Below are 13273 nucleotides of genomic sequence, written 5' to 3'. Positions count from 1 at the left end.
ATCCAAGACTGAGAAGATTCTAGAAGTAAAAGAATGCCACAATGCACCAACATTCATTAGTGTATTGTACTGTATGGGTGGTGCAAAATTCAATCTTTAATATACTTGAATTTCAAATATAAACAGTTGACAATGTCTGGATATGAGTTTCATTTTCCTAACAAGATGTTTTTTGTTTATGACCAGTTGCCCAAGTGATATAGAGACACTAAATCTAACCTAGGTTACAGATTTCCTTCTCTTGAGAATCTCAGAGCATCAAAAATTACAATCCACCCTCTTTGGACACTTCTTGTCCATGTACGCGATCACTGTGCTGGGAAATTTGCTCATCATCCTGGCTGTAACCTGTGACCCCCACATCCACACCCCCATGTACTTCTTCCTCCCCATCCTCCCCTTGGATGTCATCTGCTTCATCTCCACCACCATACCCAAGATGCTGATGAACCTGTGGAGTCACAGCAGAGCCATCTCCTCTGCAGGCTGCCTCACATAGATGTGCCTCTTCACCTTTTTTTTTTGCTGTATGGACGTTATGCTTCTTCTTACTGTCATAGCCTATGACCGCTCTGTGGCCATCTGTCACCCTCTGAATTCCCCTCTCATGATGAACCCTCGTCTCTGTGTCTCCTTGTTTCTTCTGTCATTTATCATCTGCTTCTTGGATGGAAAAAATGCACAGGTGGATGACATTACAGATGGCTGATTTCAAGGAACTGGAAATCCCAAATTTCTTCTGTGATCCTTCTCAAATTCTGGATCTTTCCTGCAAGACACACTCACAAATGCTATCTTCAATTATCTTGCTGCTACTGTATATGGATTGCCTCCTATTTTTGGAATTCTTTTCTCTTATTATAAAATTATTTCTTCAGTGCTGAGAATTCCATCATCAGGAGGGAAGTGCACAGCTTTCTCCACCTGTGGCTCTCATCTGTCAGTGGTGTGTTTATTCTTTGGGAAAGCACTGGGTGTTTGTGTTGGATCAACTCTGTCACATTCTCTCAGGGGCAGTGCTGTTTTCCTCAGTGATGTACACAGAGCTCACTAATTTCCTGAACCCCTTCATCTACAGCCCGAGGAACAGGGACTTCAAAATTGGCCTGCTCAAGATGTTCAAAGCAGGAGCTGACACCAGAAGGTAGGAAATCCATCACTAATATCATTTTGCGGAAGGAAAAAAAATTAACTGTCATTCCTATATATCCTATTTGTCTATACACATACTATGTATTTGTCTGGTTTCATTAGTGTAATTGTTGACACAGGAGCACTACAGAAAATTGCTAGCTTAGTCAAGGATATTCATGAGGAAGCATTCATTTGTTTTTAATGCATAACATTTTAATTTGTAAAGATGATGCTTGTCTAGAGATGGTCACCCCACAAACTGACTTCTTCCAATGCTTGAGATGTGAAGTTGCTATCATGGATATTTTACCTCAAGAAAAGTGGAGAAAAACAGATCATTTGGGTTTGATAGCACTGGTGTTTGAACTCAGGGGTTTCTCATTTCTTGGCAAATGGTATAAGACCAGATCTTATCTTTTTAGTTATTTTTTTCCATTTTTTATTTTGTAATTTATTTTTTATTGTAATTAATAAAAAGGGTTACATGATATTTGCTAGATAGAAGGTGCATTAATTCACATGTATTGATACCCTATCACATGTCTTGGTCCTCATTACCATCCCCTCCACCCCACCCCGTCTTGGTTTTCCCCCCTTCCGTATCGAATTTCAAATAACCCAATACAAATAAATCCAATATATCAGATAACAAAGTGAGATAATGTAACAATATGAGATAACCAAGGGACAGCAAAAGAGATGAGAGATAACATAGTATATTAAGGACAACAATCATTCATTATATGGCTCCAGTTTCAATATCCTGGTTGGTCTATTCAATTAGCTTCATACTATATGGCCTTATGTATAAAAGTTTTGCTTTATTGCAGATCTCTGCTAGTAGAGCCCAAGGTTTCTACTGATTATGACAAATGAGGGGAACCATTGAGCCTAATTTCCTTTGAGTCTGGCTTACTTCACTTAATATGATTTTTTCTAAGTCTTTCCATTTCCTAACAAATGGGCGATGTCGGTTTTTTCTGTCAGCAGCATAGAACTCCATTGTGTACAAATACCACAATTTGTTGATCCACTCAACTGAGGGACATCTAGGTTGGTTCCATATTTTTGCTATGGTGAATAATGCTGCAATGAACATTGTTGTACTAGTGGATTTAGTATGCCCTAGTTTCTGGATGGTTGGGTAAATGCCAAGTAGTGGAATTGCTGGGTCATAGGCGAGCTCTATGTTTAGCCTTTTGAGGCACTGCCATATTGCTTTTCATAGTGGTTGAACGAGTTTGCACTCCCACTAACAGTGTAGTAGGGAACCCTCCTGGCCACATCCCCTCCAGCATCTGTTGTTATTAGTTTTCTGATCCTGGCCATTCTAACTGGAGTGAGGTGGAATCTTAGAGTTGTTTTGATTTGCATTTTTTATGTCCAGAAGTGTTGAGCATTTCTTCATGCATCTATAGGCCATTGAATAACTCCAAAACTAATCCCCAAAGTAACAACCAGCCCATTAAAAAATGGGCCAAAGGCTTAAAGAGAGTCTTCTCTTTTTAGTTATTTTATAGGTAGGCTTTAGGCTTTCTTTCTTTTCTGCATCAAGGGGGTGAACTCAGCCTGAGTGCTTCTTTTGAGCTCTTCAGATCAAGGCCACTGCTCACCATTGACCAAAACCCCACTTGCCATTTTCTAGAGGTAAATTGGACATAACGCTCTGGACACTGTCCCTGAGCAGTTTTCGTTCAGGGGTATTGTTGTACTACTTGAGCCATAACTGCACTTCTGGCTCTGTGTATGTGTGTATTTGTGTTTGTATGTGAGTGTGTATGAGTTTGTCTGTGTGTGTTTGTGTGGGTGCGTTGTGTGTGTGTGTGTGTGTGCCTGTGTTAAATTGGAGATACAAATCTGATGGACTTCCCAGTGCTGGATGGCTTTTAAACTGAAATTCTCATGTCTCTGCCTCCGGAGTTTCTTGGATTTGGGGTGTGAACCACAGGCACACAGCTAAACTGTTTTTCATCATGGAAACCAATAAATGAACATTATTTGTAACTGGGTAGAAAAATGAATACATAAGCTATTTTGTGTTTCAGAAGGTTTATTGATTTAGAGAACATGATTGAGACAAATAAAATGATGAAAGATAAATAATGTAAAATGTGTGGCTCATCATGTATTATTTTAACGTATGGGGAGATGAATGTGTGCTGATGTTACTTTTGAATTTTGACCTCCACACATATGTAACTGAAATGTTTTACAAAAGTTTGTATTTCACAGATGTCACTGATGATAATTAAAGTGTATAACATTTAATGATTTGGCTAAGCTACTTTCTCTCTTTAACACTTTTTATCTTAACTTCCTTGTAGAAACACATTTCATATTAACATGTCCCCATACTTGTACAATGTTCTTCATCAGATTCATCTCTTCCACCATTCTCCTCCTCCACCTACTCTTTCACCAATGCGCACATTGCGATCCAAATTTTATTTTACACACATAAATACGGATTATTACGACTGCATTCTCCTTGGCTCTTTGTTTTCATTCATTCCAATACCTCCTAATGGAACTCCACTCAAGACTCGGATATTCAGAATATTTCTGTTGTTAAATTATCTGGGGACTACTCAAAAGGCTTACAATTTGGAATTGCGTTTCTGCATATGCTGTAATCAGCCATTTTTTTGACAATCCTGAGGCTTGAACACAGGGTTTGGACACTCTCCTTGGGCTTTCTGAAGGAAAGAGCTCAAGGCCACTTGAGGCACAACACCACTTCCAGCTTTTTCTCTTCTGAGGAATCAAACCCAGATTTTCAGGTATGCTAGACAAACAGTCCACAACCAGGCCAAATTCCTGGCCCCAATTAGCCATATTTTAGAAGATGTCACCTAGGCATACAATTTCAAAGTTTTGTTTCCCAGAGGACAAATCTAAAATCTATTGTTTGTACATTCTTTTTTACCTTCTCATCGATGTTAAATGAGTTCATTGAGATTTGTAAGCTTTGGAATAATTTTTGTAATTGTGAGTTCTGCAAATCAGGCTTAATGATGGTAGGAGAGCCTGTCATCAGCCTGTCCTCTGGTATCTCATCAAATCTCCAACACCAGACGACACTGCGACTGAAATCCTGCATGTCCACTAATACAGAATCCAATCTGTGAGATTCTTTTCCTTTCTTTTCTTTTTCCCAGTCTTGGGGCCTGAACTCAGGGCTGGGAAATTGTCTTTGGACTTTCTTATAGCTAGTGTTCTACAGTACTTTAGACACAGCCACTTCCAGTTTTTTTTTCTGTAGATGTGGTGCAAAAGAATCAAACATAGAGCTTTGTGCCTGCAAGGCAAGCACTCGACCACTCTGCATGTTCACAACCCTGCATAATCCATTCTGAAGAGAGAAAGCTGAGTTTATTGGTCAGCTGTGGAGCTTAAATTTGGGGCCTGTGCACTGTTCCTGAAACTCTTGTGCTCAAGGATAGTGCTCTATCACTTGAGCCATTTAGGTTGAGTAAACTGGAAAAGAATTTTTTGTTTCTTAAAGTATGGATTGTTCTGGTGCCAATGGCTCACACATGTGGTCCCAGCTATTCAAGGCACTGAGATATGAGGATCCCAGTTCAAAGCCAATAGGGCAAACAAAGTCCATGAGTATCTTATCTCCATTTAACCATCAAAGAGGCAGAAGTAGAGTTATGATTCAAGTGGGAGAAGGAGAGGAAAAAATCTCAGTGAAGTTCTCAGACTCTGAATACAAGTCTTTGAGCTGACATAAACACTAGTAGAAAGAAAAATAAGAAAGTTAGAAACAAAGAAAAAGAAAGAGAGAAAGAAAGAAAGAGAGAGAGAGAGAGAGAGAGAGAGAGAGAGAGAGAGAGAGAGAGAGAGAGAGAGAGAAAGTAATGGAAGGAAAGAACCAGGATGGGAGTTACAAAACCAAGAAAAGATGAAGATTTCCTAGGAGACAGAATGCTCAGCATAGTCTTTTCTGGTTCTGAATTATTTCTATGAAATTAAGGGTAAAAAAGCAATTGTCTATATTTTCCAGAAAGTTTACAATCTCGCATCTTAAGAAAACGTCACTATTTCTTCATAATAAAAGAAAGTATGCATGAGTGTTTCTTCATAGATTCTATGAGATTGAATTTCACCAACAAGGATGACTACTGTGGATTTTCCTCTAGTGATCTTGGAAGAGGATCCTCTATTATTCTGTGATCAGAAAATACTGCATTTCATTTTCATTTTCTTTCTTTCATTATTCTTTGTGGGTTTTTTTGGATAGTCCTGGGACTTGAACTCTGGACCTGGGCTCTGTCCTGAGCCTCTGTGTTCTCAAAGCTAACAGTCTACCACTTAGAGCCACAGCGCCACTTGCAGATTCTTCTGTGTATGTGGTACAGAGGCATCCAACCTGGGGCTTCCTAATTGCTAGGCAAGTACTCTACCACTATGCAGCACCATTACAGATGTGAGCATTAGTCTCCTGGTTAATAAAAGTAGGATCATATGTTGGGGTGGAGAGTTAGTTATTTCTGTGTACCAGTCCTCAGGACTTCCTCCATCCATAAATTTGTTTCCTCAAGATTAGTGCTCTATCACTAGAACTAGACCCCACTTCTGACTCTGGTGTGTGTGTGTGTGTGTGTGTGTGTGTGTGTGTGTGTGTGTGTGTGTGTGTGTGTGTGTGTGTGTGTGTGCTTATTTGGAAATAAGAGTGTTATAGGATTTCCAGCTGGAGCTGACATCAAAATGCAATCATCAGATTTCTTCCTTGTGAGAAGCTAGGATCGCACCCATGGACCAACTGTGCCTCGCCGTAAGCATTTTGGGTCAGGAAAAAAATAATAAATGACCTTTCCTTGCTATTTTACCTAGGAAAATGTTAAGTACACTCTCTCACATGACAGAAAGTTCATTGGCATGTACAATATGGTTGAAACGGCCTAACATAAATCATATGGAAACTGTGTCTCATGGTTTATTGTTTTTTAATTATGGGGAAAATCTGTGTGTCCTAATGTCATTTTCTAATCTGCTATAGCATACCACAACGTGCATTTAACTGACATTTCCAAATAAAATTTTGCATTTCACATGAGTCATTGATGAGAGTTAAATATAAATTACATTCTGTTTTTAACATTAATTTGCTCCGGTCCTTGTGGTTTGTGGTTGAACTCAGGGTTTATCCACTGCCCATGAGATTTGTGGCTGAAGTCCAGTGCTCCAACCCTTGAGCCACAGTGCCAATTCCAGACTTGCTGAGTAGTCTTTTGGGGATCAGAGTCTCACAGACTTTCCTGCCCATTCTGGCTTAAAAACCTGATCTTCTACTCACAGCATCCTGAGTAGCTAGGATCTCAAATGTGAGCCAGCAGTGCAGCCTCGTTTTGGGTGTTACTTGTTCTTCACTTGTTTGTAGACAGATATTTGCATTTAGGACATTCTTGTACATGTACAATGCATCTTAAACCCAATTACGCCTTCCAAAATACTCCCTCTCCCTATCCACCAATGGAAACATTAATATCCACACTTCCTCTTATACATGCATATTGAGTATTGTGACCAAATTCTCCACTGTCTGTTCACTGATTCCATGTGATCCAGTCCTTCCTGATAATCCCCCTTCAATACACTGATATTCTAGGTATTTCCTTTATGAATTGTCTGGGAACTGTCCAAAGGGTTTACAATGTAGAATGGCTTTCCTGTATAGCCTATAATTAGCCATACTTTTCATCATGCCATCTATACATTGACTAGAACAGCATTGTTTACAAAAGAACATACTTCAAAACTATTCTTTTAAGCATTTTTCTCCTCTATCTCACCCTGAACATGTTAGTGGGTATTTAGAGATGATTTGTTTGTCATCAGTTTGGCAAACTGTGAGCTCTGTGAATTGTGCATCCACAATCATAGAAGAGCCTATTACCAGTAAGTCACCCAACATCTCCCTAAATATCTCTAATGCAATATTAGCCCCAGTTGAAAATTTTCTTGTATTGCCCTATTCGTGGTCCACTGTGAGGATTGAGCCTGAGGTTTACATACACTTGAAGCATGAGACAATCTTTTCATCTGTACTTCATGGACATGACCCAACAGAGAAGCAGCGCAACCAAGTGTGTAGTGAGTGTACCACACAATTCATACAAGCGTGCTTTCTGCAAGCTTCCTGGTGATTTAGAATTTTCCTTCTTGTCTCTATATACAATGAAATGTCTCAACTAAAGAGCCAAACATCTGCAAGTACTGTTTCTTCATAATGAAGACAGGCAAGCAACTTGGGATCCTGTTAGAGGAGTTGAAGGAATAGCAATAGTGAAGAATGTAAGTTATTACATCGTTCCGCTGAATCTCACAGGGGTCTTACCTAAAATCTCTTTATGTTTTCCTATAGTCTGCCTTGATATCTAATAGAATATTACTGAACACACAATTTCTATGGAAATGGTGGTAGGTGGTTAGAGAAGATAAAGAGTGTGAATCTAACTTTCTGTTTGTCTATTGACATAGAAAATTAAATACTGGAAAGTGGTTTGTGAAAGGCCCCAGTGAGAACCTTGGCATCTGTCTCATTTGTCTCTGACTTCCAGGAAGAGAATACCAGTTTCTTTTTTAGGGGATTATTGACTGATTACACAACAGAGGTGAAGGAGTCACATCTAGAAACCAGTATAGGAAGTGCAATAATCAGAAGATGATTGAAAAGGAAGAAACTCAAACTCAGTTCCTAAATGTCAAACAGCAGTGTCTATATCTCAAGAATCCCTTGTTACACTGTCAGCAAATTTCTCATTTCCTGAAATTAGTTCAGGATAAATCAGATATCATATCAAAGATTTTGATTTATTTATATGCAGAAGGCTGAAGCGTTCATGTATTTTTGTTGTTTTGTTTTGTTTTTGTTTTTTTTTTAGTATACTTCAGTCCCAGTCCTGGTGTCTCATACCCGGAATCCTAGCTACTTAACAGGCTGAGTTCTGTAGATACAGGTTCAAAGCCAGAATGGGCAGCAAAACCTGTGAGCTCTCGTCTCCAATTAGATCAAGGAGTTGAGCTATCATTTGGTCAGGAAAGCCTCAATGCCTGTACCCAGGCCCAGAGTCAAAATCCCAGAATGCATACGGACACACACACACACACACACACACACACACACACACACACACACACACACACACACACACAAACTAGAAAACAAAGCCAGGCTGCAGAAATCTCCTGAGAGCTTGCAGGCACATTGGATGAAAATGCAGTTCACAGATTAAAAAAATACTGCTCTTAATTATCCTGCAATGAAGAATAAACTGTATATTCTAGGATCAGAAAACACTGCCTATAATGTTCTAACATAGTTGATTATCTACAGTGAATATATAAAGGGAATAAATGAGACATAAAAAATCGATGATTGGGTATGTCAAAACTGAAAAGTGTGGAACAGAATGTTGGTATCAACTATGCATATTTGAGTTTAAAATCATTGTGGAATTCTGACTTCTTCATTATGTTTTGCTATTTATATTCAAGGTCTCCAATTAATGCAGAGCTGTGCAATCTAACACACATCTCAGAATTTTATCTCCTGGGACTCTCAGATATCTTTGAGCTACAACTCATGCTCTTTGGACTCTTTCTCTCCATTTACCTGATCACTGTGCTTGGAAATCTGCTCATCATCCTGACCCTCACCTCTGATCCCCACCTCCACACCCCCATATACTTCTTCCTCTCCAACCTGTCCTTAGCTAACATTGGCTTCACCTCCAACACCATCCCTAAGATGCTGGTGGACATCCAGACTCATGGCAGAGGCATCTTCTATGCAGGCTGCCTCACCCAGAAGTATATTTCTATCAGTTTTGGTTGTATGGATGTTTTGCTTCTTACTCTCAAGGCCTATGACCGATTTGTGGCCCCAATGAATTACGCTGTCATCATGAACCCCCGTCTGTGTGTCTCCTTGGTTCTGCTGTCATTAGTCACCAGATTCTTGGATGGACAGATGCACGTGTGGATGGCTTTCAGATGACCAATTTCAAGAAAGTGGAAATCCCAACTTTCTTCTGTGACCCTTCTCAAGTCCTGGATCTATCCTGTAAGCACACACTCACTGATGATTTCTTTACGTATTTTTGGTACCATTTTCGGTTTCCTTCCTGTCTTTGGGATCCTTTTCTCTTACTATAAGATTATTTCTTCTGTGCTGAGGATATCATCTTCAAGTGGGAAGTAAAAAGCCTTCTCCACTTGTGGCTCTCACCTGTCTGTGGTCTGCTTATTCTTTGGGACAGTATTGGGGGTCTATTTTGCATTGGCTGTGTCACATCCTTCCAGGGGCATCGATATATTCACAGCAATGTACACAGTGGTCACTCCTCTCCTTAACCCCTTCATGTACAGTCTGAGGAATAGGGACCTCCAAAGTGCCCTGAACAGGTTGTTCAAACCAGGAGCTGTGTTGCAGAAGCAACAAACTTGAGTATATAATCCAATGAATTCTACCTGTTTGTATACATGATTATCCTAGTTTCATTAGTATAATCCATTATTAGAAAGGAATATATCAGGATAAATTCCTGATGGAGGAATGTATCTTTTTAATGTTTAAAATGTTACTTTGTAAAGAATGATGAATGTCTGCAGATGGTGGGCCAAACAAAGAATTTAGCAAAGATTGAGTGGCAAAGTTTGTAATATGTAAAATTTACCTCAATAAACTTGGACAGAAACAGACCTCTTTGTTTTTCTTTTTTTCAATGTTTAAAATCATTTAATCAAGACGCATAGTTATGTAGCAGAAAACACAAAACTGAACCCAGATATCCAGATTCCAATGCACATGATTATCACTAACTAGCACTGTGTAACCAAGTCCTCAGACATACATAACAACACAAATATCAGTAGAAAACTAGGGATATGGAACCCTTTTGGAATCATAAATATTTCAGTTGAATGCTAGTTCTTAGCTTTATGAAAAGTTCTATATTAATAGACTTAAAATTGAGATGCTAATCAAATGATATAATGCAAGATATTTGCAACATATTTCAGGTAATAATATAAAATGCACTTAAATGAAGTATCAATTCATGAGCTTTATTAGAGTTTTGAAAAATATTGTCTACAAAACTACTGTCATTCTCTCCATCAGTTATTATCTTGTTTTCCATCCTTCAGTCTGTCTTTTGCCTGAACATTGTGAAATGTTTCAAGGAATTCCCTAATTGAAAATGTTTGTGTGTGAAAATAAATGTATAAGAAGAGTTGTTTTACTTTTTTTAAGCAGGCTTTGAAGTAATAAATTTCTATTTGGTAGCCAGATATCCTACCTCCTGCCCTCAGGTTTTGAGTTATTTTAGACTTATAATTTACTACCCTCATTATTTTTTGTGATGCATTTTGTTATTTTAAAGGTGATATGTAGATGGGTTACCATTATATAATGCAAATAAAGCTGCATTTCATTCTGGACAGTGTAATTCCTTCCTTCCCTTTTTTCCATAACATATTTCAAAGAAAATTGAAAATCTTGTTTCCTAGTGAAATTAAGTGAGGATAGACAAACATAATACACTGGTGCCTACATTTGTTTCTAGGCTGCTTGATTTTCTGAGTACATGAACTCTATGCTTGAGTGAGCTGGAGGAAGCAATGAAAGAGCAATCCCTTAACTAATCTACAGGGATGTGAGTGGTTCCTTGGACAGACAGTGGAGTGTTCATCTCAAATTCACTTGAAGAAAAACTAAAAGTAAGCGACATCGTCTTGGTCTTGGCCTTCCAAGACTCAACCAGTCTTCACTAGCCCACAATTTATCCCATCCTTCATCTATCAGCCACATCCTCACCATGCCCTTACCGCTGTCAAGCAGGGACACTCAGGGGGCATCAATTTGTGGATCTGAAATGCAGTGTACAGTCCCAATCTTTGACCGGAATATTCTCTCACTGATGTACCTAACATCCAGTGATGGTTAATGCACAAATGCAAAGCACTACTTGGTCTTTCTGTGTCAGTCAGGCCAAGCTGAGTGGCCACTCAAAGTGCAGAGCATCTGATGGGATTGGCTGAGACGACTGTATCCCATGTCCACTGCTTTTTACCTACTTGCTTTATTTTCAACTCGAGAGGTTTCTGCAGGAAACATTTCTGTATGCAATTTCCTCCTCAATGTCTTTGCATGGATTTCAATGGTAGTTTCCTATGAAGTCTTTAAACATTTGTATATGTATGGTACATTGTGGTCCAGATACTTAGGAACATTTTGAAGAACACTTATCTCCCCTTACCTCCATTAATATCCCATGAGTATCAGGAGATATAGACAAGCAAGTCCATAACATACTCAACATTTCCCTATGTGAAAAACCTGATGTACTTGGACACTTCAAATAGGAGATCCAATGTCTACCACCAGAATTACCAGTGATGATGTTTATGACAAGGAACAATTGTCATGCTTTGACCACATTGCCTTAGTTTTTATTCTTACTGTTAATAATATTGTTCTTAGGACATCATTATCTCATTGTGACCTAACACAGCTGCTGCAAAATCATATTTTGTGACATCACATTGATGGAATGACATCACTGACCCAAAATAACATTCTAACATGGGTGACATTGCCTGACTATTTCGACACAACAGAAGCTTTGACCTCATGTCTTGATTTTAGACTAAGAAAGGTTCAGACATGACAGACATTGTGACAAAAAAAATCATCATGAACTCACATCAGTATTTTGGCATCATTGTGCCATTGTGATGTCAGAAACCTATATTTGACCTTTGAATGTTTGTGACATCATTGTCCTATTGTGACATCATAAACCTTCTGTGACACCACAGTGCTTGTGGCAATCCATTGATTAAACCTGAATTAAAAGTATTGTCAGCCCCACAAATGAAGATTAAAGAAACCCCTGTATTATACATAGTTGCATGCTCACAATTCACACATATGCACAGACACTCTTTGTATAGGTTTCTGGTTATGAATATGTAGAGGTCATACTTATCTTTTTCTTATATCTGAGCTATTCTAAGTATAAATATATGCCCAATTACAATTTCATGGATTGACATAAAAAGTAATGATAACACCAGTGGGGTTTTCTGTCCAATACCAGAATTTAAATTCAGGATCTCCTGTTTCTATCCTGTTTTCTCAGCTCTTGTTTCCTTATTTGAACTACATCTCCAGCCTGCCTTTTTACTGAATAATTAAAATGGTTTTTCAAACTTTTTTCTATCCAGACTAACTTAATTACATTCACAGGACAGATAGAAAATCCTGAAGACAGAAGAGGAAAATCCACGTGACATAAGAAGCAAATAAGAGTACACCTATATCATTGACATATATTCAAAAGAATGGTATGGCTGGGCTCTGATATTAAGCCAGACCTCTCCTTTAACAAGCACTAGATCCTAGCCTGTGGGGTGGCTCTAGTCAGTAATCCTAGCTACTCACGGGGCTGAAATCTGTGAATCAAGTTCCAAAACATTCCTGAGCACAAAAGGACTTGAGACTCTTATCTCCAGTTTACCTCTAGAAAAAGCCAGAAGTGGTGCTGTGACACAAGTGGCACAGAGCTATCCTGGAGCAAAACCTGTCCAAGAGAATTCCCAGGCTCTGAGTTCAAGCCCCCGGAATGGCTAAAATAAGACTTTTAAAGTAGTTGTGCACTGGTTTCTTTATTATCATTATTATCGTTAATTTGTTGTACCAAGATGTTTCAGTTCAATATATCAGTTTGCGAGAAAAAATGGATTTTGGTTGTTGACACCCTTTGTGTTTCCCCAACTGTCTCAACCCAAAGATATCCTCAATATTCTATTTTTAAATAAATATTTAAATTTCATTAATGTATTTGTACAAAGGAGTTGCCACTCAGTAGAGCAGTTTATAAACACAATTTATCTTGATCCATGATAGCCCACTCTCCCTCCCTCTCAGTGGATTGGCTTCCTAGAGTCTAGGGCAGGCACTGGATGTGCAAGTAGGCTCCTAGATCAAGACATGCATCATAAACATGTCAAATTCTTTGATTCCAACCTGTTGTCCTGGAACCTGCTCCCCCTACACTGCACAAGGGTGAGCTGTACAGTCAGGTGATCTTGCTCTAACCATCCCTTATGTTCTTGGCTTTCCAAA

General features: G+C 38.8%; 2 pseudogenes; both read left to right on the top strand.

Moving 5' to 3' along the window:
• Nucleotides 1-298: 298 nt before the first annotated feature.
• LOC150068406 (olfactory receptor 7E24-like) lies at nucleotides 299-1148 on the top strand (annotated as a pseudogene).
• Nucleotides 1149-8524: 7376 nt separating this feature from the next.
• On the top strand, nucleotides 8525-9589 carry LOC150068405 (olfactory receptor 7E178-like; annotated as a pseudogene).
• Nucleotides 9590-13273: the final 3684 nt, after the last annotated feature.

This window comes from Megascapheus bottae, chromosome 1, assembly GCF_031878675.1.
Source record: "Megascapheus bottae isolate mThoBot1 chromosome 1, mThoBot2.hap1, whole genome shotgun sequence".
NCBI lineage: Eukaryota > Metazoa > Chordata > Mammalia > Rodentia > Geomyidae > Megascapheus > Megascapheus bottae.
The sequence above is the reverse complement of the archived record's forward strand: the minus strand, read 5'-3'. Positions and strand labels throughout refer to the sequence as shown.